The sequence below is a fragment of the Neopelma chrysocephalum genome, unplaced genomic scaffold, assembly GCF_003984885.1.
Source record: "Neopelma chrysocephalum unplaced genomic scaffold, ASM398488v2 Primary Assembly neopelma1_77, whole genome shotgun sequence".
NCBI lineage: Eukaryota > Metazoa > Chordata > Aves > Passeriformes > Pipridae > Neopelma > Neopelma chrysocephalum.
The window spans coordinates 5574016-5594133 of NW_020897738.1; positions in this window are offsets into that span (position 1 = coordinate 5574016).

Consider the following 20118-nt stretch of genomic DNA (forward strand, 5'->3'; position numbering starts at 1 on the left):
CTTCTCTTCTCTTCTCTTCTCTTCTCTTCTCTTCTCTTCTCTTCTCTGTTAATATTATATTTACAAAATTAAGTTCTTTCCCTTCTTTTCGTATTATGCAACATCATTTTTGTAACAGCAGACTTGGAAGCATTTATTTAGGTTTTCAGCACAAATATAGGAACCAGGGAGCTTAGGATCCTTTATCTAGGAGGATACTACTCACTGATCAGATTAATTTTCAAATTTGGCCTTGTGAAAGAAAAAAAATTAATCTAAGCTATTACTTTTTCCTTAATGTTTCTTAAAGTCACTCTGAGAGGTCACTAACTACTTATTAAATTTGATGCATCAATACCCTTGCACTCCAAAGCACTCTGCAGACATTTTACTTTTAGTAGGTAGTAATGGACACAATATTTTGTCAACATCCTCATCCACCTCCTCCACTCTGCTTTTACCCCCAGAAACCAGGTTTGGGTCTCAAGCCTTTCTCAAAGCCAACTGAGCTTTGAATAAACTGAATAAATAAATGGGCAGTGCACCCATTTCTTGCATGTGCCCTGCCCAGAAATAATCTCCCGTTTCCTTGGGTGGGTATTTTACAGAATTAACAGCTGAAGGTTGTGGCACTTGTCAAATTTCCCTCTGCAGAGTGGGTGTCCCAATCCTAGTTCCTTCCTAGGAGTGCAGGTGACAGCACTTCAGCTGTACAAAACTCTATCCTGGCTAATGCTTCTGTGATGAAAACCTTCCCCCATGGAAAATCACATCAATTCAGACAAGTCGGTAATGAAAAAACATCTTCCTGTTTCATCAGCAATATGTTATTTTGGCAAACACGCCTCGTGTTTTCTGGGTAATTAACACAACTAATTGTGAAGGAAGAACTGGCTTTAGGAAAACACGAGAGAGAGTGAAGGGACCTGCATCCCCCCAGCCTGTGGCTGATGGTGAAGGTAGAAAATTCATTAATCCGCATCCAAGAAGCTAATGAGAAAATCCATCCTCACTCTCAGACTTCTTGTTTCATCCTTAATGTGATGTATCAGCTGATACATGTAGTGCACCTTATGTAATTAAAATTGCTAATTGTTCTGATCAGTTTATCAATTCCCATTTTTGTTTGAGGTTTTGTTTTTTTGGGCAGCAGTAATGGTCCCTCTTTGACAGGCTAGAAGTGCAGGGCAGGGGGAAGCACCATGGACATGGCAAAGAACAGCAGATTAGAGAAAAGATTGTAGCCAGGTGCACCAGCAGGAATGTTCTTCTGCCCAATATCCCACATTCCCACATTCCTACAGATAAATAAATAAACAAACAAAGACATGGAAATACAGAATATGTCCAGTGATCTGAAAACAAACAATTCATTCCTAAAACCAGCTGCATTTAACAATTCCCTCTCAGTGCCCACAGACCTGGAAGATCCAGGCACATTATTGAGTCTTTTAAACTGAGCAGTTACACATTTTTCTCCAAAAATATTTTTTCACTTTCAATTAAACTCTGAGAGAAAAATCCTGATGCTGCTGAAGCCTGTACATGCTTTGCCATTGATTTTTTAGAGAGAGACAGATTTTTACTCCAATTTTTTGCTCCTCTTTTTTTCTCCTCTGCTCGAGGACCGCACAGGGGGCGTCGAAATGGATTATCTGGGTTTGTTACTGCACAACATCCAAAATGAGGAGCAATTAGAGTGGGAGATTCAGAGGATGAAAAGGAATCAGCGTGATCAGTTTGACCTCCCAGCAATTTTGTAGAATTTAATGTGTTGTCCTCAAAACTTTCAGCAGCGGTGAAGCAGCAGGTGTACTGTGGCTGCCATTCAGAAGGTAAAACATAAGCTGTTCCACTGTTATTTCACATTTCTGTCCCTTATTTCTTCATCACATCTATCTGTGGTCTTTTCCCTCTGTTGGGTAATGCAGAGTCCTTGGGAAGGGACTTCCTCCTGATCCATGTGTTCCCTACATCTTGGCCAGCTGTGTCACAGTCAGCAGCTGAAGTCACTTTGTGATGCTCCCACACAAATAACAGGAAAATCAGAACAAGATAGTGGGAGATGCCACAAAGACCAAACTGAGTCACACTCTTCCGTTTCATTTTGATTTCTTACGCTTTTTTAACATTAGCCATCACTAAAATTTTTGTTTCAGTGACTGACAGCAAAATGGAGCATTAAATATTGGTTAATTTGTTCAAAATTAATTCTCAGCTGTTCGCTCGTGCCACGTAGGAAAATAAAAAAATAAAATCACTTGGTTTGCTTATAATGCTTCTGTTTTATGAGGAAAGCAGATTCAGTTTAAAATCTTCACCTGAATGAAATAAAAATCTCTTTGACAGCTGGTAGTTCTGCTGTCCATGGTAATGTCCCTTGGAGTGCCTCTCTCCTTAATGATCAAACACTAACCTTAGTGGGGAATAGTGTTCCTATCAGACTACTTTATGTTGCTGGGCTTGCTGTCAGTTCTCAAGAGCTGAAAAAGTAGGTGATGCCAGTCAAAATTTTCACTCTCCTTTACTTGTTTCCAATGAAAACTCAGAAATATCTGAGTTCCAAATGAGTTATACACATGACAAAGAACCTTATCACAACACAGGCTCTTATCAGCCACATCAGCAGCACTCTAACAGGCAAAAAGTGTATCTAAGGGGGCTTTTTCATTTGAATTAATGAACTAATATATTAACCTGCTTCATCTGATGGTAGGATTTTAAAAGCTGCTTTGGCTGCAAATTACTGTACTCACAGTACAATAAAGTCCAGTGATTTATAAGGACCAAATCTTTTAAGATGCAGAGGCCAGCTTGAATAAAAGCTCAATAAATAAACTAACTAATATGTGTGCACATCAGGGGGAAAAAAAAATCACTATAGGAAGAAATATATATATTTTGTGAGAAAATTAATAGGTACAAACAAAATTCCTTCTTTCCCAGTTGGGTTGAACTCAAGCCTCCACAGGTGGGTGTTGGTACCAGGACTTACCAAGTTACAGCAGGTGAAGTGATCTAAATGGCTGGAATGGGAATGTTCACAGGCAACAGTGTCCAGTCTGAAATCTGATACATTCCCAGTGAAGTAATTGGAAAATGACTGGTTTGTAGGAGCAGATAATGGGAAATAACAGAGCAGAGGATGTTACCATGGCTGATCTGAGATGTGACTAAAGACAAGTTGATGTGATGCTTTACAAGCAAAGAGGGCAAAGCCCATTTAAAATTACTATGGAGATGATGAAAACATTTGCCTGACTTCACTGCCAGCTTCCTTTCTTGGAAAACCTGGACAGAGTTTTTTTAATTCATCATTTAGACATTCATTTTCAAGAGGAAAAAACACTGAAATCGCAGCAATTTTATTAAACAGGATTTTAAAAAACGCAACTTTTATGCTTTATCAACTGACAGTTTTTTGGCTTAAGGGTCATTAGATACACTAATTATATTTTTAACACAGTACTGTGAGTAGAGGTCAGCTCTTCAGTGATTAAATATTTTTTGAGAACCTGTTCGTGTTCTGTGCCCAGCATCTCTTAGAAACAAAGAGCCCAGTGCTGCAAAAACCCTGCAGCGAGAGCATTTTGGTGCCACTGTGAGTTAGATTACAAAATTATGTATTTTCCAAGCCCCAGTGAAATATGGATAGAGCATTTTACAGGCTGGCTGTAGGTTAGACTGAAGTAGAGGAAGAAACACAACAGAGCCCAAGAATTTGGAAGGAAGGAGAAACCCAAAGACACAAACAATACGAGTCCTGAAGAGTTTGTGATCTTTCACAAACATATCTTTGTAAACACATATGGTGCCTATTTGTGTCTAGACATTAGACCTTAAAACAGTTGCCTGTTTGGCACGCAAATATTACTAAAATTCGTAGGAAAATAGGCTTGTTCCCGAGACAAAACCCAACCGTGTTTGTCACCAGATTTTTGGTAACGATGGAGTGCCAGTGACCCCTAGTGCCTCAGCTGGTCATTGAGGCTCGATACATCATCTGACACCCGTTACAGGATGGAACTACGTGTTTTCTCCTCCAAAATGAAACAAGAATTGGCATCTGAAAGAAATATCTATTATAAATATAAAAATTATACCAAAAAAATTGGCATCTGAAATAAATATATGTTATAAATATAAAAATTGTACTGGGAAATAAAAAAGGCAGCCAGAAGTGTGAAGAAGAGGGAACAGCAAACCAAAGAAAAAAGTAAAACCTTCCGTTTGTAAAGTTTTCCATTTCTAGATATCAAAGAACAGTGAGTAGAGTCCCTTTAAGCATGCTGACTGCCTATATTGCTTAATATGGCTTCAAAAAGCATAAGATCCCTTAAATTATCTAATCAAATGCTGTTTTGAAGGACACAGAGAATATTTGTTTCCCTTCTTGTGTCTCTACCGCCTTTTGAAAAAAAATTATTGTTGCCCAAAATATTGGCAAAGTTTTTCTGAAATGTTTTGTCTGCACACCAGATCCTACATATTTTAGGTCATACTGCATATTTAGGGTTGGTTTATAAACTATAAGTAATAGATTTTTAATGAAGGATAAACGATTGTTCAGTCTGATGGATTCTGTTATCTGCTTATAGGTAATACCCAAGAGTGAAGTGCTTATTTCATTTTTTACTATTATATCCACGTTGCAATGCTATTAGAGGTTAATAATTTATTGACTCTTTATAAACTATTCACGAATGGAAGATCAAGTGCAGCAAAATGAGTAGCTCTGTGGAGCCAAACTGACAGTGCACCTTTTAACACCAAATCCAGGTGTGCTGATCTCATTCTTCCTCTATGATAAGAGGTAGAAATACCAGACACATCAAGGGGAAAGATTTTTGCAACACAGAAAATTGTAAGATTTTAAAGTAATGTCCATACAGACATTTTAAATTAAACTGTTCCTCTTTTTCCCTTCTTCTGCAGGTTTTTTTGGGTGTTTGGGGGGGATGGAGGGGTGTTAAAATATCTTGTCACACCTCTTTCCTGCTCCAGCCTTCCTTAAATTAGAAATACCACTTGTAACCAGGACAGGCAGGCTTTGCAAAGGTCTTAAAGAAATTATGATGACACTTGCATTGAAGTTTAACATCTTGTTGTGGTTAATCTTCATAGCAAAGGTATCTGTGCCCTCTCCAAAGTGTCAACCAGAACTGAGGGTCTAAAAGTCACTGCCATCAATTGAAGTGCCTGCAAACTGATTACTAAATTAGAACTCCTGAGATGTTTCCAGTTCCACTAATTCTCCAGGGACCTTAACCATTATTTTTTTACACGGAAAATGCTTGATCAGCAAAGTGGAATAGACAGGAGGCAGAAGAATTCATGACATGTATAATACACGTATTTACTTTTCAAGACTTCCTCAAAGCAGGCAGAAATTGCACACAGTTCAACTGCAGTCACACTGAAATTTTTGCCTTTTTTTCCAAAGCCCTCATTCTTCTCACAGATGGGAGAGCATATGGTAGGAAGCCCTTACAGTATATTGCAAACTGCTTCCACATTATAGTAGATTTTATATTGAAACTGCAGAGTCAGTAAACGGGAGGAAGCAACTGAAGATATCTAGAATATTTTAACCTTCTCACTGTAAACATTGGCTGTCCTTGCAGTTGGAGCTGCTGGAGAGGGAAATTGGGGAAGGGAAAATTGCACCAGCTCCACGAACGTGTGACAACACCAAAACAACTTTGAAAACAAGATTCTGTGAAAAAAGAGACAAATTAACATGCAAAATTGGAAAGCTGAGGGATTAGAAGCTGCAATGAACTTACAGTAGCAAAACTGAAAGAAAAAGCAAAGGGGGAGAATAAGATGGTTTAGGAAATCAGGAAAAAGCTTGATTTTTCTTTTTAATGGATTGATTCTAAAGCAGGTTTATCAGGAATTACCTATGATGCTTAAAATTCCACTTGAAGGGGTTGTTGTACTAATTAGCCATTCCCAAGCCAGAAAAACAGGCACAAGTTTGTTGGCTGTTACACTGGTTTTTTGAGTAAAAGCTACACAGCAACTCCAAGAGCCCACTAAAACCCACATGGGAGAAGGGAAAGTTTGGATTTCTCTTTCAGAGAAGTGGAATGCAAAGGTTTGAATCCATTGGACTGAGTTGACACTGCACTCTAGTGTGTCACAGGAGCAATAGTCCTACCATGGAAGCTGCCAGAGAGAGAACAGGCAAAGGAAGGAGTCAGGCTGACACCTTCTGCAGGCACCAGAGATCACAGATTAATGTCAAGCCAGCTTAGAAAAGCACAAACCAGAACACTGATGAAGTAGCTTGACCCTCTTTCCTCCAAAATAATTTTGTTGTATTGTCCCCCAGGATGAAATAATCACGTGGGACAAAAGCCTTTCTCAGAGAAAATCTTTCATATATAAACAAAAAGTTTTCAAATAATCAAGTATCAATCAACAGATATATTTTTTGGAAACAACCCATCATTTTGCGATTAGAGGCCTTCCCAGAGCTGCCACCCAGCTACAGTACAACAGAGAGAATGCATGGGAGAACACTAAATATTCATTTCTTGGGCTGAATAATATTAATCCTACCATGTACTGGCATCTGCTCATTCCCTTCTTCCACTGAGCTCGTGTCTCCATGATTTGGGCTCTCACCCAGGGTGTGACTGTGACACAGAGGCCTGAAAACTGCAGCATTTGCACCACAAAAAAAACCCTAAAAAATTTCTACTATTGCTGAAAGATATCAAGGACAACTTTAGCCCCCTAAACCCCGAGTACATTTTTTATTTTGGAATATAAAGCTGTGGCTATGCAGAAGGAGAGACTATCCATTACCTATCCCATTTCAACCTGTACCAGACAAGGGATGCCTGAGCTCAAGGTCAACCAAGCGAAGATTAAAACTTTCTATGAAGTGCCATCACTGGGAACACTATTTTATGTTCACTGTATTCTTGGGAGTACTGAACTGAATGCTGTCACCTCTCAGGTCACTTTTTTGCTCCAGCTGGGTCAGCCATTACTGGCAGAAGCAGCTTGAAGTTTAATTGATTTCTGCTTTCTGCTCTTCACAGCCCTGGTCCTGGCTGGAACAGCCTTGCCTTTGCTGCTCAAACCAGCTGCTCTCCAGACAATCCTCCCTTGCAAAGGTTCATAGGGCCTCACCTGTAGCCTGCTGGTCCCTCATGCTCAGAAGCATCTAATTTTTATAGATTCTAGATGACTTTCTATGAAACCTTGATTCAATCTGCCACGTGAGGGTATTAACTCCATTAAAATGCCCCGTAATGCCTTAATATTAGCACAAAATAAAATTCTCTGAAAACATAACAGAGTTCTCAGCTACAGCTCAGAGCCTGCTGAGGACAAACACAGCTCAGAGAGCACCTCAGTGCCCAAGGTCATTAACAACTGGTTTTTCCTGAGGTTAATGAAGAGAAGGAAACATCTTCTGTGGAGTTAATGCTCCCAGGAACCCTGAGTCATGGTCATTACTGTCATTTACATTCAGTACAAATGCTTTGCATTCAGCTGGTAGCATTTTCCACCTCAGCGTCTCACAACAGCTCACAAATAAATATGAGAGCTTCTTACTGCTGCATCTTAAGAAGATGGACATTTTTTATCAGAATGGGAAGTGAAATGGCACAGCTGGATCACCAAGTACTGCAGTACAGTCCAGGGCAAAACGTGGATTTTCTTGGTTATGTCTAATCTTCAAAGGTTTTTAGAAAGTCTACAGTGCCACATTCTCATCTCTCCAATTAGCTTTGTGTGAGCACCAACACTGCAGATGACAAGCTCAAATTCACAAGGGATTTTACATCAGATTCACTCAGTAAAAATATTTTCTTTCTGTATCAACTTTTATAACAGAGACCAAAACGAAGTATAAAAAATGAAGCCATTTCAAACAGAAAGGCAAAAACATTTCACTGCTGTAGCTTTGAGTAATTTTTCCTGGTATTATTCCAAAATAAGATTCCAGCTAAATTGACCAAATCTCATGAGAGATTTTTATATGAGCATAACTAAATATGGTTCCATCTATGTCTCCTTAACCTGTGTGGATGGCAATATGATGCCTGTAAACACAGAGTGCAAAGAGATGAACATGGAGAAAAAGGTGCTTCAAGAGTAAATATACACTGATAGGCACTAGCTTTGAACACTTGAAAGACAGGTATTAGAGTAATTACAGATATTTTTATATAAAAAGTTGAAAGAGTATAAATAAAATACTGTATTTCTGAAGGTTTTTATTTTCCAAAATCATTAGTTCATGGTTTTATGAAGAAATTAATGGTTTTTAAGAGAGGATTCTTTCACTACTTGGTTTTAAGCACTTCACCTGATTCTCATCTTAACTCTTATGGGTTTATATCATTAAACCATGATTAACTTCAAAAGTCTGGCTTGTGATTTTGCACAAGGAGAAAAATGCAATCTCTTACATCTTTGGACGAGCATCAAAAGACTTTATTTGGCCAGGAGAATTGCCAAAAAAGAGAGTAGCTGCTAATTGATCATCTTAAGTTTGTAAGAACACTTATGTACAGATCTTGTCTCCGAGTTTATTTTCAAGGATCTCCAAAAATAAGCAGGGATTATCCCAGGATTAGAGCAAATGTAACCTTTATCTCAAAATCACATAAATCTAGATTTAACACTGAATTACATAACTGGCAACATGCAGTAAACATGTAGATCTCACCTGAGCAAGTCGGGAATGATCTTCAATGGTAAATTAAAAATCACCTTTTCCTATCAGGAGCCTCTATCAGGAGGAGTGACTCTTAAATCTGGTGGTGAAGGCACTCACCTGGGAGGGGATAGGGAATAAGGAGTCTTTTTCCCAGGTTAATTTTATGTGCAACACTCAACAGAATTAGCTAAGCAGTATTGTCAGTCAGATGGTCCAACCACTACAGGGCACTTCAGCTCTATTTTGGCTCCTCTCCTTCCAGACCCACGTGCTTTCCATTCTTCAGCTTCAAAAGGAGGAGCAGCCTGTGGCTGGAGATGTGGGTGTCAACCCCTCAAACCTCAGCACAATCAGGCTCTTTATGGGGTCTGATGCACAAAACCTGTCTGGGTAGACCCAGGAAATGTTTTTTTTTTCTATTCCATAGGCTTATGTTTCAGCCACGAGATTAACTGCTGACTTCAGCTTCCTGAGATGTTAAATTTCTGTCATGCAGATGATCTTCTTGCTTATGGGCATCAGCTTCACTTTCTTTCCTAAAAGAAATGTAAGCTTTGGGCATGCTCTTAGCATTTGTTTAAGGATTAAGTAGATATTCTGCAGCATTGAAACCTTCTAACTCTTGTTGAAAGGTCAAAGATTTGAACTCTCTTCTTCTGTAATGAACATCAGCTCATACAGCTGGTTACATGCAGATCAGAAAGACTTTTTCCATGCACAGCTGATCATCAGTGGGAGTGAGGATGTTCTTAATCTGCCACTCATTGATTTAGACAGAAATTTAAAACTTCAGTTATGTCCAGCATCATTTCAAGTAGTTTTATACTCAGAAGATTAAACTGCCAACAGTCAGGCCAGTGCCACCATGACAGAGTAATAATCCTAGCAGTGCATGTTGTGGTGATGTAATCAAACAGCATCAATTATGACATGTAATTGATGCAATTCATACTATTTAATTTGATCTGATGCTATACAGGAACCAACACAACTTTTATTTGCTTTCTGTATTGCTGAGAATCTCATAGTCATGTAGTCCAAAGCAAGTGTAACTCTGCTTATTGGGCAATTTACATAAAGTAATAGCTATTCTGTCACTACCTCATTTTTTTAAGTTTACAGAGCCTAACAATCCTTCCCCGGTACCCATTTCATGTGTAGAAATAAAGCTCTCCTCCTGGAACATTATTGCCAGCTTTTAATAGCCACATTTAATCTTTGTTTAACAAGTAGTATTCCAGAAAAATTTACAAGTACTTGCCAGAAAACATTGCAGGATCTTGTTACATTATTAGAGGTTTATATTGATTAAACACATGGTCTGTAAAAGGTGTAATAAACCAGCTGTCATTATGAAATGGAGCACACAAGGTAAGCTACATCCTTTTGCAATTCCTATTTTATTTAAGAGCAGTTGATTTCACTTGCATTTATTTATTTTACTCTCTCTCTGCGAGCTTGGTACAACATTTTAGTGCTGTAGTGTTGTAATAACTCTGCTGCTGCAGGACACCGAGAGGGATTGTGCTTAGCCAGAATTACAGCCTGGGAAACAAGTATTGGTCCTGTTCTTGGAGTCTGCTATAAACATCACTGGATTAAATATTAAATCACAACTTCTTAGTTTAGGTTATGCTAAACTTTGCAAATGGCCTGATCAGGAAAATGGACTCTTTATGTCACCCGGTGTCACAATCTGATTTCTTTCTAATGTCATTGTAGTTAATGACAGAAATTAAAGCTGTGCACTCTTCAGCAAAGTGGGTTATTAGCCTATCAGAAGAATGAAGTAAACCAAACAGCATAAACTGTTAACATACACATCCATTCCATCAAGTTAAAAAGATGACAATAAAGAAATTATTTGTCATTTAAGAAGGACACAAATGACGTACTCTGTGCCCATTAAGCAGCTGAGCTATTCAATTAAACATGCTGTTAATAAATAAATAAATTATTTCCCTACGTTGGATAAACAACACTTGCATTATAGGAATTAAGAACCTTCTTATAAGCCAAAGGGAAACTGGTTTTAACCCCAGATAAAATCTCCAGAGTGGTGCCTTGCCAAGGGGAGTGTGCAGAGGGTGCAGGGGCTCCAGCTCACCCAGCCCCTGCTCCAGGAGGCAGAGCACAGAGGGATCTGGGGAGTTCCCCAGCCCTTCCTTCCTTCACATCTGGGCAAAGACAGAATATGTCCTTAGCCTAATTAAACTTAATCAGCTCTAACTGGCGCTTTAACACCTCTGATAAATTCCACAGTTCCTTTTCTAATTTTTTTCCTTTAAATCCCTCCCATAGAGTCCCGTTTCCATTGTGTAAAGAGCTGTGCAGTGAAATCCATGTACAGTGAAATCCATGTGCAGTGAAATCCATATACAGTGAAATCCATGTACAGTGAAATCCAGGCAGACTGGTGAGACTGGGCAAACATTTACAGAATTTTCAAAGCTGAATTCAACTCTATGAAGAATAAGAGGCTATAGCTCATTTATTTCACTTTAGTGATGCAGCCACGTTTTCTAAAATAGTTGTTTCTTTTCCCTTCACATTTTTTATCACCCTTTAAAATCAGCTGTGGAAGCAAAACTGGACTGGTTTTCAATGTAGTTTTTCTTTAACGTTTAGAAAATACCCCAAGATTCTAAAATTGCCTGAGGGGGGGGAGGGGCAAACAAAAAAACTGAGCAAACAAAAAAAGGCCAAACATAGAAGATCCAAAGAGTTAGAGGGTGCTTGCAATGGAATACTATACCCCTTCCTTAAAAATAAAGCAAAAAAAAATATAAAATTTTATTTATCCAGCATGTTCTTTTTTGTCTTTTTAAAATGGAACTATACATTCTTGCCCTTTGCAAAATATCATGGTGCATGTATATACATATCTTATCCTTCAAGATGGGCTATTGTACAGATCTTTTTTCATGGAAAGTTTCACTGGACATAAACAGGAGTTAAAACAGAACTGCTCAGCGTCCTGCTCTGTCAGTACTTTTGAGATCCAAGTGTGCTTTTTTTAAAAAAAAAAAGGAGGCTGCAAGAGTTTCTTGTCATTAAGTTATTCTCCCAAGCCCAGAACGAAGAATTATGAATTTTAAATCCATGTCTTTTCATTCCAGGGAGCATTTGTGGCAGCTTTTTCACGTCCACTAAGGCCGAGTGTCAATAAATGGTTGGGGCAGACTTGATGAATGTTTTCCTTCCCCTTCATTTGCTCCTAATAGAGCTGCCCCCCCTTGGAACCCCAGTCCCTCAGAGAAGAGCAGTGCCTTATTACACCTTTTGTTTCTTCATTAACTCCACCCAAGTGACCCCTGGAGCGTTGTAAAAGCTCATCATCTCTTTCCTAATCGAATCAAAGTGAAACCAGGCAGCACACTGCCCACAAAAACTCGGGCAGAGCTTTGATCCTTCCAAAACAAAGCGAATCTGAGCACTCCAGGATTTAGCTCTGTGTTAAGGCTAAAAGTACAAATTTGATTACTTGCTCCGTGGTTGATGGGAGCAAGCAGCTCCAAACCAGTGCTGTTGGAAAAGGCTACAACAAATGTAATATTCCTTCAAGACTTCCCCCTCTTGCATTCAGCAGTTACAAGAATTCTCATATCATGCATGTTTTGTTCTGTTTTTGTAAAGAGAAAAAGCCTAAAATGTCAATACCAACCCCCTCCCTATTGATTAGAAAAGTAGTTTAAATCTCATGATTTCATATATATGTGGAGATCTACCCTAAAACAAATGTTCCATTCATTCAGAAATCTGAGGGGCATTTAACTGCTGTACTGAAAGAATCACTTTCAAAGAAATTGAAACATACATAAAAGAATACACATAAATGGGTCTTTTAATAAATAAATCACACTAACCACTATTTATAATCAACTGTGCTTAGGAACTGTGGTTATTTCAGGATCACACACAAGTGGCTGGGGATAGAAGCTGGTCATAGAAAATATCCTGTTCAACTTCTTTTGAGATGGTGATCTTAGAAGGATATAAATGAAAGCAGATTTTGGCCTGTAGCACAGCCTTGCATGCAGACATAACTTCATAGGATGAGCTGATAGACTAGAGGAGGAAAAATCTATTGGCTTAACTGAGCTGGAAATGAGACAGTGTGCATAAAGTAGCTATTTATGGATTATGTTTCCTTTTCGAGTAGGTTGGTGGCATTTTTAATTTACAGAGGCTATAACATTAACTGTAAATATAAATAAGAGCAATGTTGTTTTCATAACAAGCTTGCTTGGCCTATAGCTCACTTCCACATTCTCTTATGTCTCTGCAGAGAATGAAGCATTTCTTTTCCAGCTCTTTATTTTGAATCCTTAATCCTCAGCATGCTCAGCAGAAAAAGCAGGAGAAAAGAAGAGGAAGGGCCTGGAAGGTTGTGGTTAATCCAAATATGAGGGGGATTGGGTTTGTATTTATTGTTCATTGCATTAACCAAAGTTTGTAAAGCTAGGACAGAAGGAATTGTTTCTGCAGCAGACCTTTTGTCTTCTGAACATCATGGAAGCAAAAATGAAAAATCATTTAATATATGATAGATTGTAGAGATTTTCTCTGAGTGAAGAACCTATGGATTTATATGTTTAGGTATAGATGGCACTGGTGAATTTATAGTGAATCCTGTATCATGTAAAAGAGCTGGGATTCTAATGAGATTTATTTCTTCTGATTTCATAGAACTGGTATTTCTCCAGTTAAATGGACCATCATCTGCAAAAAATATGTCCTGCAACAGATATTAGTTCTCGTGCCACGTTTCACTTTGCACCTCTCTTTGTCATAAATAACTGAGGCTCTGCCTTTTGTTTGCAATATCTGTAACTGGACTGAAAATTAGTCATTTTCTGCACAGTTTAGAGAGGAATCTGGTAATAGCCCAACAAAGTGAGTAAGAAATCTTTGTGACACTGTCATCTCCATAACAATCCATTTATTTCTAAGTATTAAGAATTAATGTGGTAATACTGATCCTAAGTTTTGGCTAAATACTGTAACTCTTATTAAAACTACCATTCCTTTTGCACAACATATGAAAAAACATGAGGATGACTTTTTCAGCCTTTTATTTGCACTTTTTTGAATTATTATAATTTTAACTTTGAGGCACTAGTGATGCAATAGAATGGCTCTCACAGAATAACCTTATTTTGTATAAGGAAACCACGATTTCCAAACTGTACAGTTCTTCTGATACGGTGATAGTTGAAGTATTTCATGTGGTCTCACGTACTGTGGAAAATAAGTGCAAGAAACACCAAAATAAAGTCTAGAAGAGCATGCTGTGAGTCAATATCCTGCAAACTGGAGATTTAATGCCTATTTCTAACATGTAGATTGGCCATCACTGAAGCAAAATTTTTTATGAGACCCAGGCAGACAAGGCAGAAAAGAGTCAAACAAAAAAAGTGACTGTTGCTGCAATCCTTTGCTTTTTGACTATGATATTATTAGTTTATACATCACCTTAATTGTTGCAGTGTGTAGGGCTTTAGCCATAACTAGGATTCCATCGTGCAGATCGTGGCATAGATGCAGAGCAAATGAATTGTATTTTAAACATCAAACACTTGCAACCAGTTGTTCCAGGATGGAGTCGAGGCATAAACACGTTGCCCAATATATTTGATGAGGCTTTTTACAAACCAGCAGAACCTTGGGAGTAACCCCAGGTAAGAGATCAGTGTGTGAATCCCTGGATGGGCTGGGAATGCTGCCAGTTCCCAGGGATCTCAAACCACATCCTTTGCCATGCACTGCAGGTGTAGGTGAGCACAGGACAGGGCAGGGGCTCTGTTACACTGAGGACACCAGAGCCTTGGAATTACTGTGGATACAGAATCTTCCACACATAGGAATGTCTCACTCTGCATGAGGACCTCACATAGCTGGAAATGTCTTTGTAGAGGCTGCAATAAATCTGAGATTATTCATTTATCCACTGACATTTGGGTGCCAAATCTCACAATTTCTGGGGCATTGCTCCCTCAACCAGAGTTTGCTCTGCAATCCCAGGGTGTACATACATATGCTGGTGTGAAATGCTGTCCTGCCTCTGGAAGACAACAGCCTTGGGTTGCTACTGCCTGATTGACAACAAGAGTTTTGTTCTGTGCAAATTCAGTAGCATCAACGAGCCCAAACCCCTGGTGATAAGAAAAGCTTGGTTGTGAGCAACACACATGGGAAGAAGAACAATCAGAGTGTATCCTAGCTAGCAAAAAAGGCAGCTTGCAACTGGTAAAAGGAATCTGAAGAATAACCAGGACCTGAACAGCTCCCCCGAGCTGCAAGCAGCTATCTGCTACCAGGAGGAAGATAATTCATCATGATAAAAAACAAACATCCATTTTAAAACTTGCTTGGCAATGAGGATGTTCTTATTTGCATAATGATGGTTATTTGAATATGATGAGAATTTGCCTGAGCAAGACTCAAGCTCAAACACATTCAGATGTGCTACAGTCTGTACAATTTTCTCAAGGATTGCAATTTAATACTATTTATCTAATGAAAGAAAAATAAATATTGGCTGTAACATCCCATTATGCTTGAGAGCCGGTTTTAAATTACACTTGAATAAAGTAACTGAGTGTGGGATGTTTGCATTTCCTCAGGGAACGGTAACACTTCCCAAAATGGTGAAAAATGTCATCTTTTTCCAAGTAGCCTCTATCTCAATAGCAGGAGTGCAGAGATAACACTGACAAAGTGGAGGCTGTTGCACTTTCAGCATTGAGTATCAGCCACAGCAGCAATGAACATTGCACCAATATAAAACAATACCAAAGAATCTTAATTTCAAAAATCCAAATTTCAGAAAAAAACCCCAAAACTTAAGAGACTTTAGAGACTGGCAAATAATCATTAACAATGCTTCTACTGGAAATTTATACACACAGATTTTAACAGAGAGAAACACTGATCATTGGAATAATTTACTAAGGAAACCCATGGATGGGATATTATTTGGTATGTTCAGTGTTCCTGGTTCTGGGTTGGAACCAGCTGTTACACAGATGACCAGAAGAGAGAAGTTTCTGCCAGGTTTATGCATGTTCATATGCAATTGTGTAAAAAGATCTGTCCATATGGAGGGAAATAATACTACAGTAAAAAAAATACCTTTGAATCTTGTACTTCTATCTGATACAGACATTGGGACAACCTCTATTACACAGCAGCAATTTTACTTCTGAGCACTCCTGAACCTTGGGGAGCTGCAGTTCCTAATCAGAAGTTTGCCATTCAAATTCCATATCAAGTACAAGAACTTTTGCTATTTTATTGTAGGAAAACCCCTACATTTTCTCAGGATGTTGGATGCCACCTCTAGCGGGAAATAAAAGAATTTTGAGATTTTCAAAAACATGTTGCAATGGGAAGTCCAGGCATAGCTAAACTAGTGGTGAATGTGTCACTTTGCAGTAGACATGTAAGTCCACCAAATCATGCCAGAACCTGATAATTTCAAGTGTCAGAATGTTTTTAGCAAGGATGCAATTTTCTGACTGCAGAGCCATGTATTTGTCTTGCCAAATCTGACATGGAATAAGACTGAATTCTGTGCTGCAGATGCTGTGGATAATTAACCAGCAAATCTATCCACGTGAGAGAGATTATTTTATTTGTGTCTTCAAAGGAATAAGAAAAAATTATGCCTAAGCTTAGTTCAAAGCCAATCCTGCTCCTATTAAAGTCTATGGGATTCTTTGCTGCTGAAGTTAACCTAAAATGACTTAATTGTTCTAATTATGTCTTGAACAAGAATGTCAAAAAGCTCTGCTCTTGTAAAAAAAAAGTGTTCTTGAGAAAGAATTGAACTACCTGAAATTATAATCTTGAGAAGCTAATAATGCATCTCTAAACCAGGAAAGGATGGAAACTGGTATTTTTATTGCAATTCTAATAAAGTGTAATTTGTAAAGTTAGAAAAATTCACTAAGTGGATTCTTTAGGGATTTTGGTTTGGGGTTTTTTTCATGATGGTTTGCCCTTCTCCATCTGAGCTTCCTGAATTTCCCCTATAATCTTCCACGGTGAATCCACCACATCAGAGAAACACCTACAGTTCTGATTAAAATTCCCAAAATTTTAAGAAAAGTTGCCTATTTGCAAGTTTTGCACCTATTTCAAGGTGCATTGACATCCTGCCACATGGAAATATCTCTGCAGCAAACCATCTCAAAAGTGGCTGAAGTTGTGGCTCCCGCCCTCAAAGTTAAGAGTTCTGTTACTTTTATGTTAACCCAGGTCACGAAGATCAGCGAGCAGATCATTAATAAGGACAACTATAAACTCAGTTCACATTCCAGGGAATTTGTAAAACGTGGTATTATCATCTATTGCACAGAAAAATTTGCCATTGCATAAATCCACTGGGTATCCTCACAGAAATGTCTCTCAAACTCATATGCAGTGACTTTCCATGTCACTGCCCCTCCCTGCACACCAACAGGACATGACCACAAGCAAATAATGAACATTGTTTTAGACCTCACTTGAAATGTGTCTTCTGAAGTAGTTTGAGGTAAGAATATCAATCTTGCACTACACTGGTTGAAATGGGGACTCACTTTCTCTTCTGCAGGATGATCAGGGGAGACAACATCCTCTCAAACCACTGCAGGAAGACTCAAGTGAATTTATCTGTTCATCTGCCAGACTGGAACATCAAAACCCCCTTTTTAAACACAGATGTACTGGCAAAGCTGGTCTTTTGCTGGTAGAAAACTTGTTTCATTCGTTTACCAAACTGGCACAAAGTATAGGTGTCCAAACTGTTTATATATATATATATATATATACACACATATTTATATTTATATTTATATTTATATTTATATTTATATTTATATTTATATTTATATTTATATTTATATTTATATTTATATTTATATTTATATTTATATTGTGTATTTATCCCTACTGGCAGCTGGATACAGACACACTCTCCTGTGTCACATGAAAGCAATGAGTTTGCAGATTCATATTAAAAGATCAGCCCTGCTTTCATAATCATGGGCAGAGCAGAATCACTGCTGTAGGGTTGGCTCTACTGCCATAATCTGGAGCTTGAGTGACTTTGTGAAACAATATCAACCTGATTTTAGGGTTTTTTTTGGAATTTTAGGTTTTTATTTGGAAGATGGTTGATGGTCAGGAAAATAAAAACATTTGCTCGCTCTCCAAACAGGAAATAATGGTCCCACTACAGAAAATGTTTTGATATTTCAGCTTGTAAGACATTGAGAGTGGTGAGGGAATGATCACAGCAGCGTTTCTACATAATGAAGCAAAGTGTAACAGTTTGACTCTGTTGGGTTGTAATTCACTGAAGCAGTTATAGATATAAAAATACTGGGCATTTTGTAGTAGCTTTTACTTTCCTCACACTGGTTTATTTTTGCTCTGGGAATGCCGTATATTGGTGGCAATTTATATGCTAATGAATAAAGTGATACAGAAATTGTCTAGCTGCATATTAACAAAGGATGGGGGGTGTAAATTATGATGCCTTTATGCAGGGCAGAGAGAAGCATTTTCTCATCAACTGTTGATATTTAGTTCTTGGACTGGTCTCTGAATTAAAATTCCCACAAGTTGAGTAGAAGTCAAGGAAACTATGGAAGCAAAGACAGGTCTAAACTTAAAGTGAACTGACTTCTTGTTGACTAAGATCTGACCAGAAATGCTTACTGAAAAAAAATGTGTAGCTAGCCTTGGCTTCAGAATTAACAAATCAGGTCTCAGGCCTTAAACCTTTTAAGCTGGAGTTGCTGATAACAATTTACTGCTTCTTTATTCAGCTTTTCAATCTGTGCTTGCTGGGCAGTCAAAAAGAAATAATTTTCTCTGTAATCTTGGTCTCAAAATATTCACTAAAAGAGTAATTGGAAATATTGCTCAGGCAATGCTTTTGATTACTATTTGCATTAATATAGCATCTGGAGTCGGTGCTAATCAGTTCCACTGCCACAGACTACTGGACTTAATGTCCTTTTCTTTTATTTTACACAATGCAGCAGGTAGATTGAAGTAGATTTTTGCACATCCTGCAGAAATGGAATTTGGGACCACATTTGAGGACAGCAGCCCAAATCACATCTGTGTGCAGGCATAAGATGGATTGTACCACCACAGTGAATAAACAGTTCTGCAGATGCTGGGGAGCCCTTCTTGGGGCTGACTGAAATCCCCAGGTCTCATGATTTTATTCTTATGGTTGAATTAAGCAGAACTGATTCAGTCATGTCTCATAGGCAGAGACAGGATGACAACTCGAGCATTTTGCTGTTGAGCTAGAGGGGTTTATTCACATGGCGCTATTTTAAGGTGGCTCATCCATTATACAAGGAAAAAAATAAATATTTTATCCATATTAAGTAATTTTTAGAGCCTGCCTGAGGTTCTAGTGTCACAGGACCTGTTAAGGTAGCTCGATGGCATTGCTTGTTCTCCTACTGCAAACAATATCTGAGCATCCTTTCCTCAAACACTTCCCTCATTCAGAGAACTGGTGCCTTTGCTGTCAACCACTCTGTTTGCACTCATTTACCAGGAATCCAACACAGATGTTGGAACACACAGTGAACTTCTGCTAAATTCTACCAGCCAGCCTTGCTTTCCTCTCCTGGTATTAAACCTGCACTACAACAAACATTTGGCACCACATTATTGCTGTGGGGACACTCAGAGTATGTGGCTTCAGATCCTCAACACACCAAATAAAGGGAAGGCTCCAGCAGCTGGAGTGTCCTGAATGTTTAAGAAACAATTTTATTTGGAAAAGTAATATGATAATCTTTTGTTTTAAAGGGTTCTAGATGAATCTGGGGAGATGGTTGACGGTCAGGAAAGTAAAAAATAAAGCAAACAAAAATATTTTCCCCCTGTTATTTTGCCAGTTAGTTCAACACATGGATAAACACTTTCATGACATCTTTTATCACTTAATTTCACAGTTTTGACTGTATATTAAAATTATATAGATAAAAGAAGTTGGTTAATACATCTGCCTTCTCCAAGGGAAGACGTAAAAGTGCTTCACTGCAAAGTTATTAAGAAACTTCTCTGAAGGACCAGCTCCTTCATATCCACGCACACGCACACAAAAAAAGGTGACAGAGATACAGTATTGCTAAAGTTTTAATAGCAGCCATCATGAGCCACTAATCTAAATCAAAACACCACACTGCTGTCAAGCTCATAATGGTAGGAAGTCTTACGGGATGTTTCAATTATTATTTTTTTTGAAAGGCAAATGCTTCAGGTAACAAAACAGCAACAACAGTTAACTACTGAATACTTTTCATTTGATTTAACATGACAAGGCACTTCAACTAAAAAGCTGCAGAAAGTAGATGACTCCCCCTTCATGAAGGCAAAACAACAAAAGCCTGGGAAGGATGCTGGTAAAAGGGCACACTGAGGCTGGTTTAACT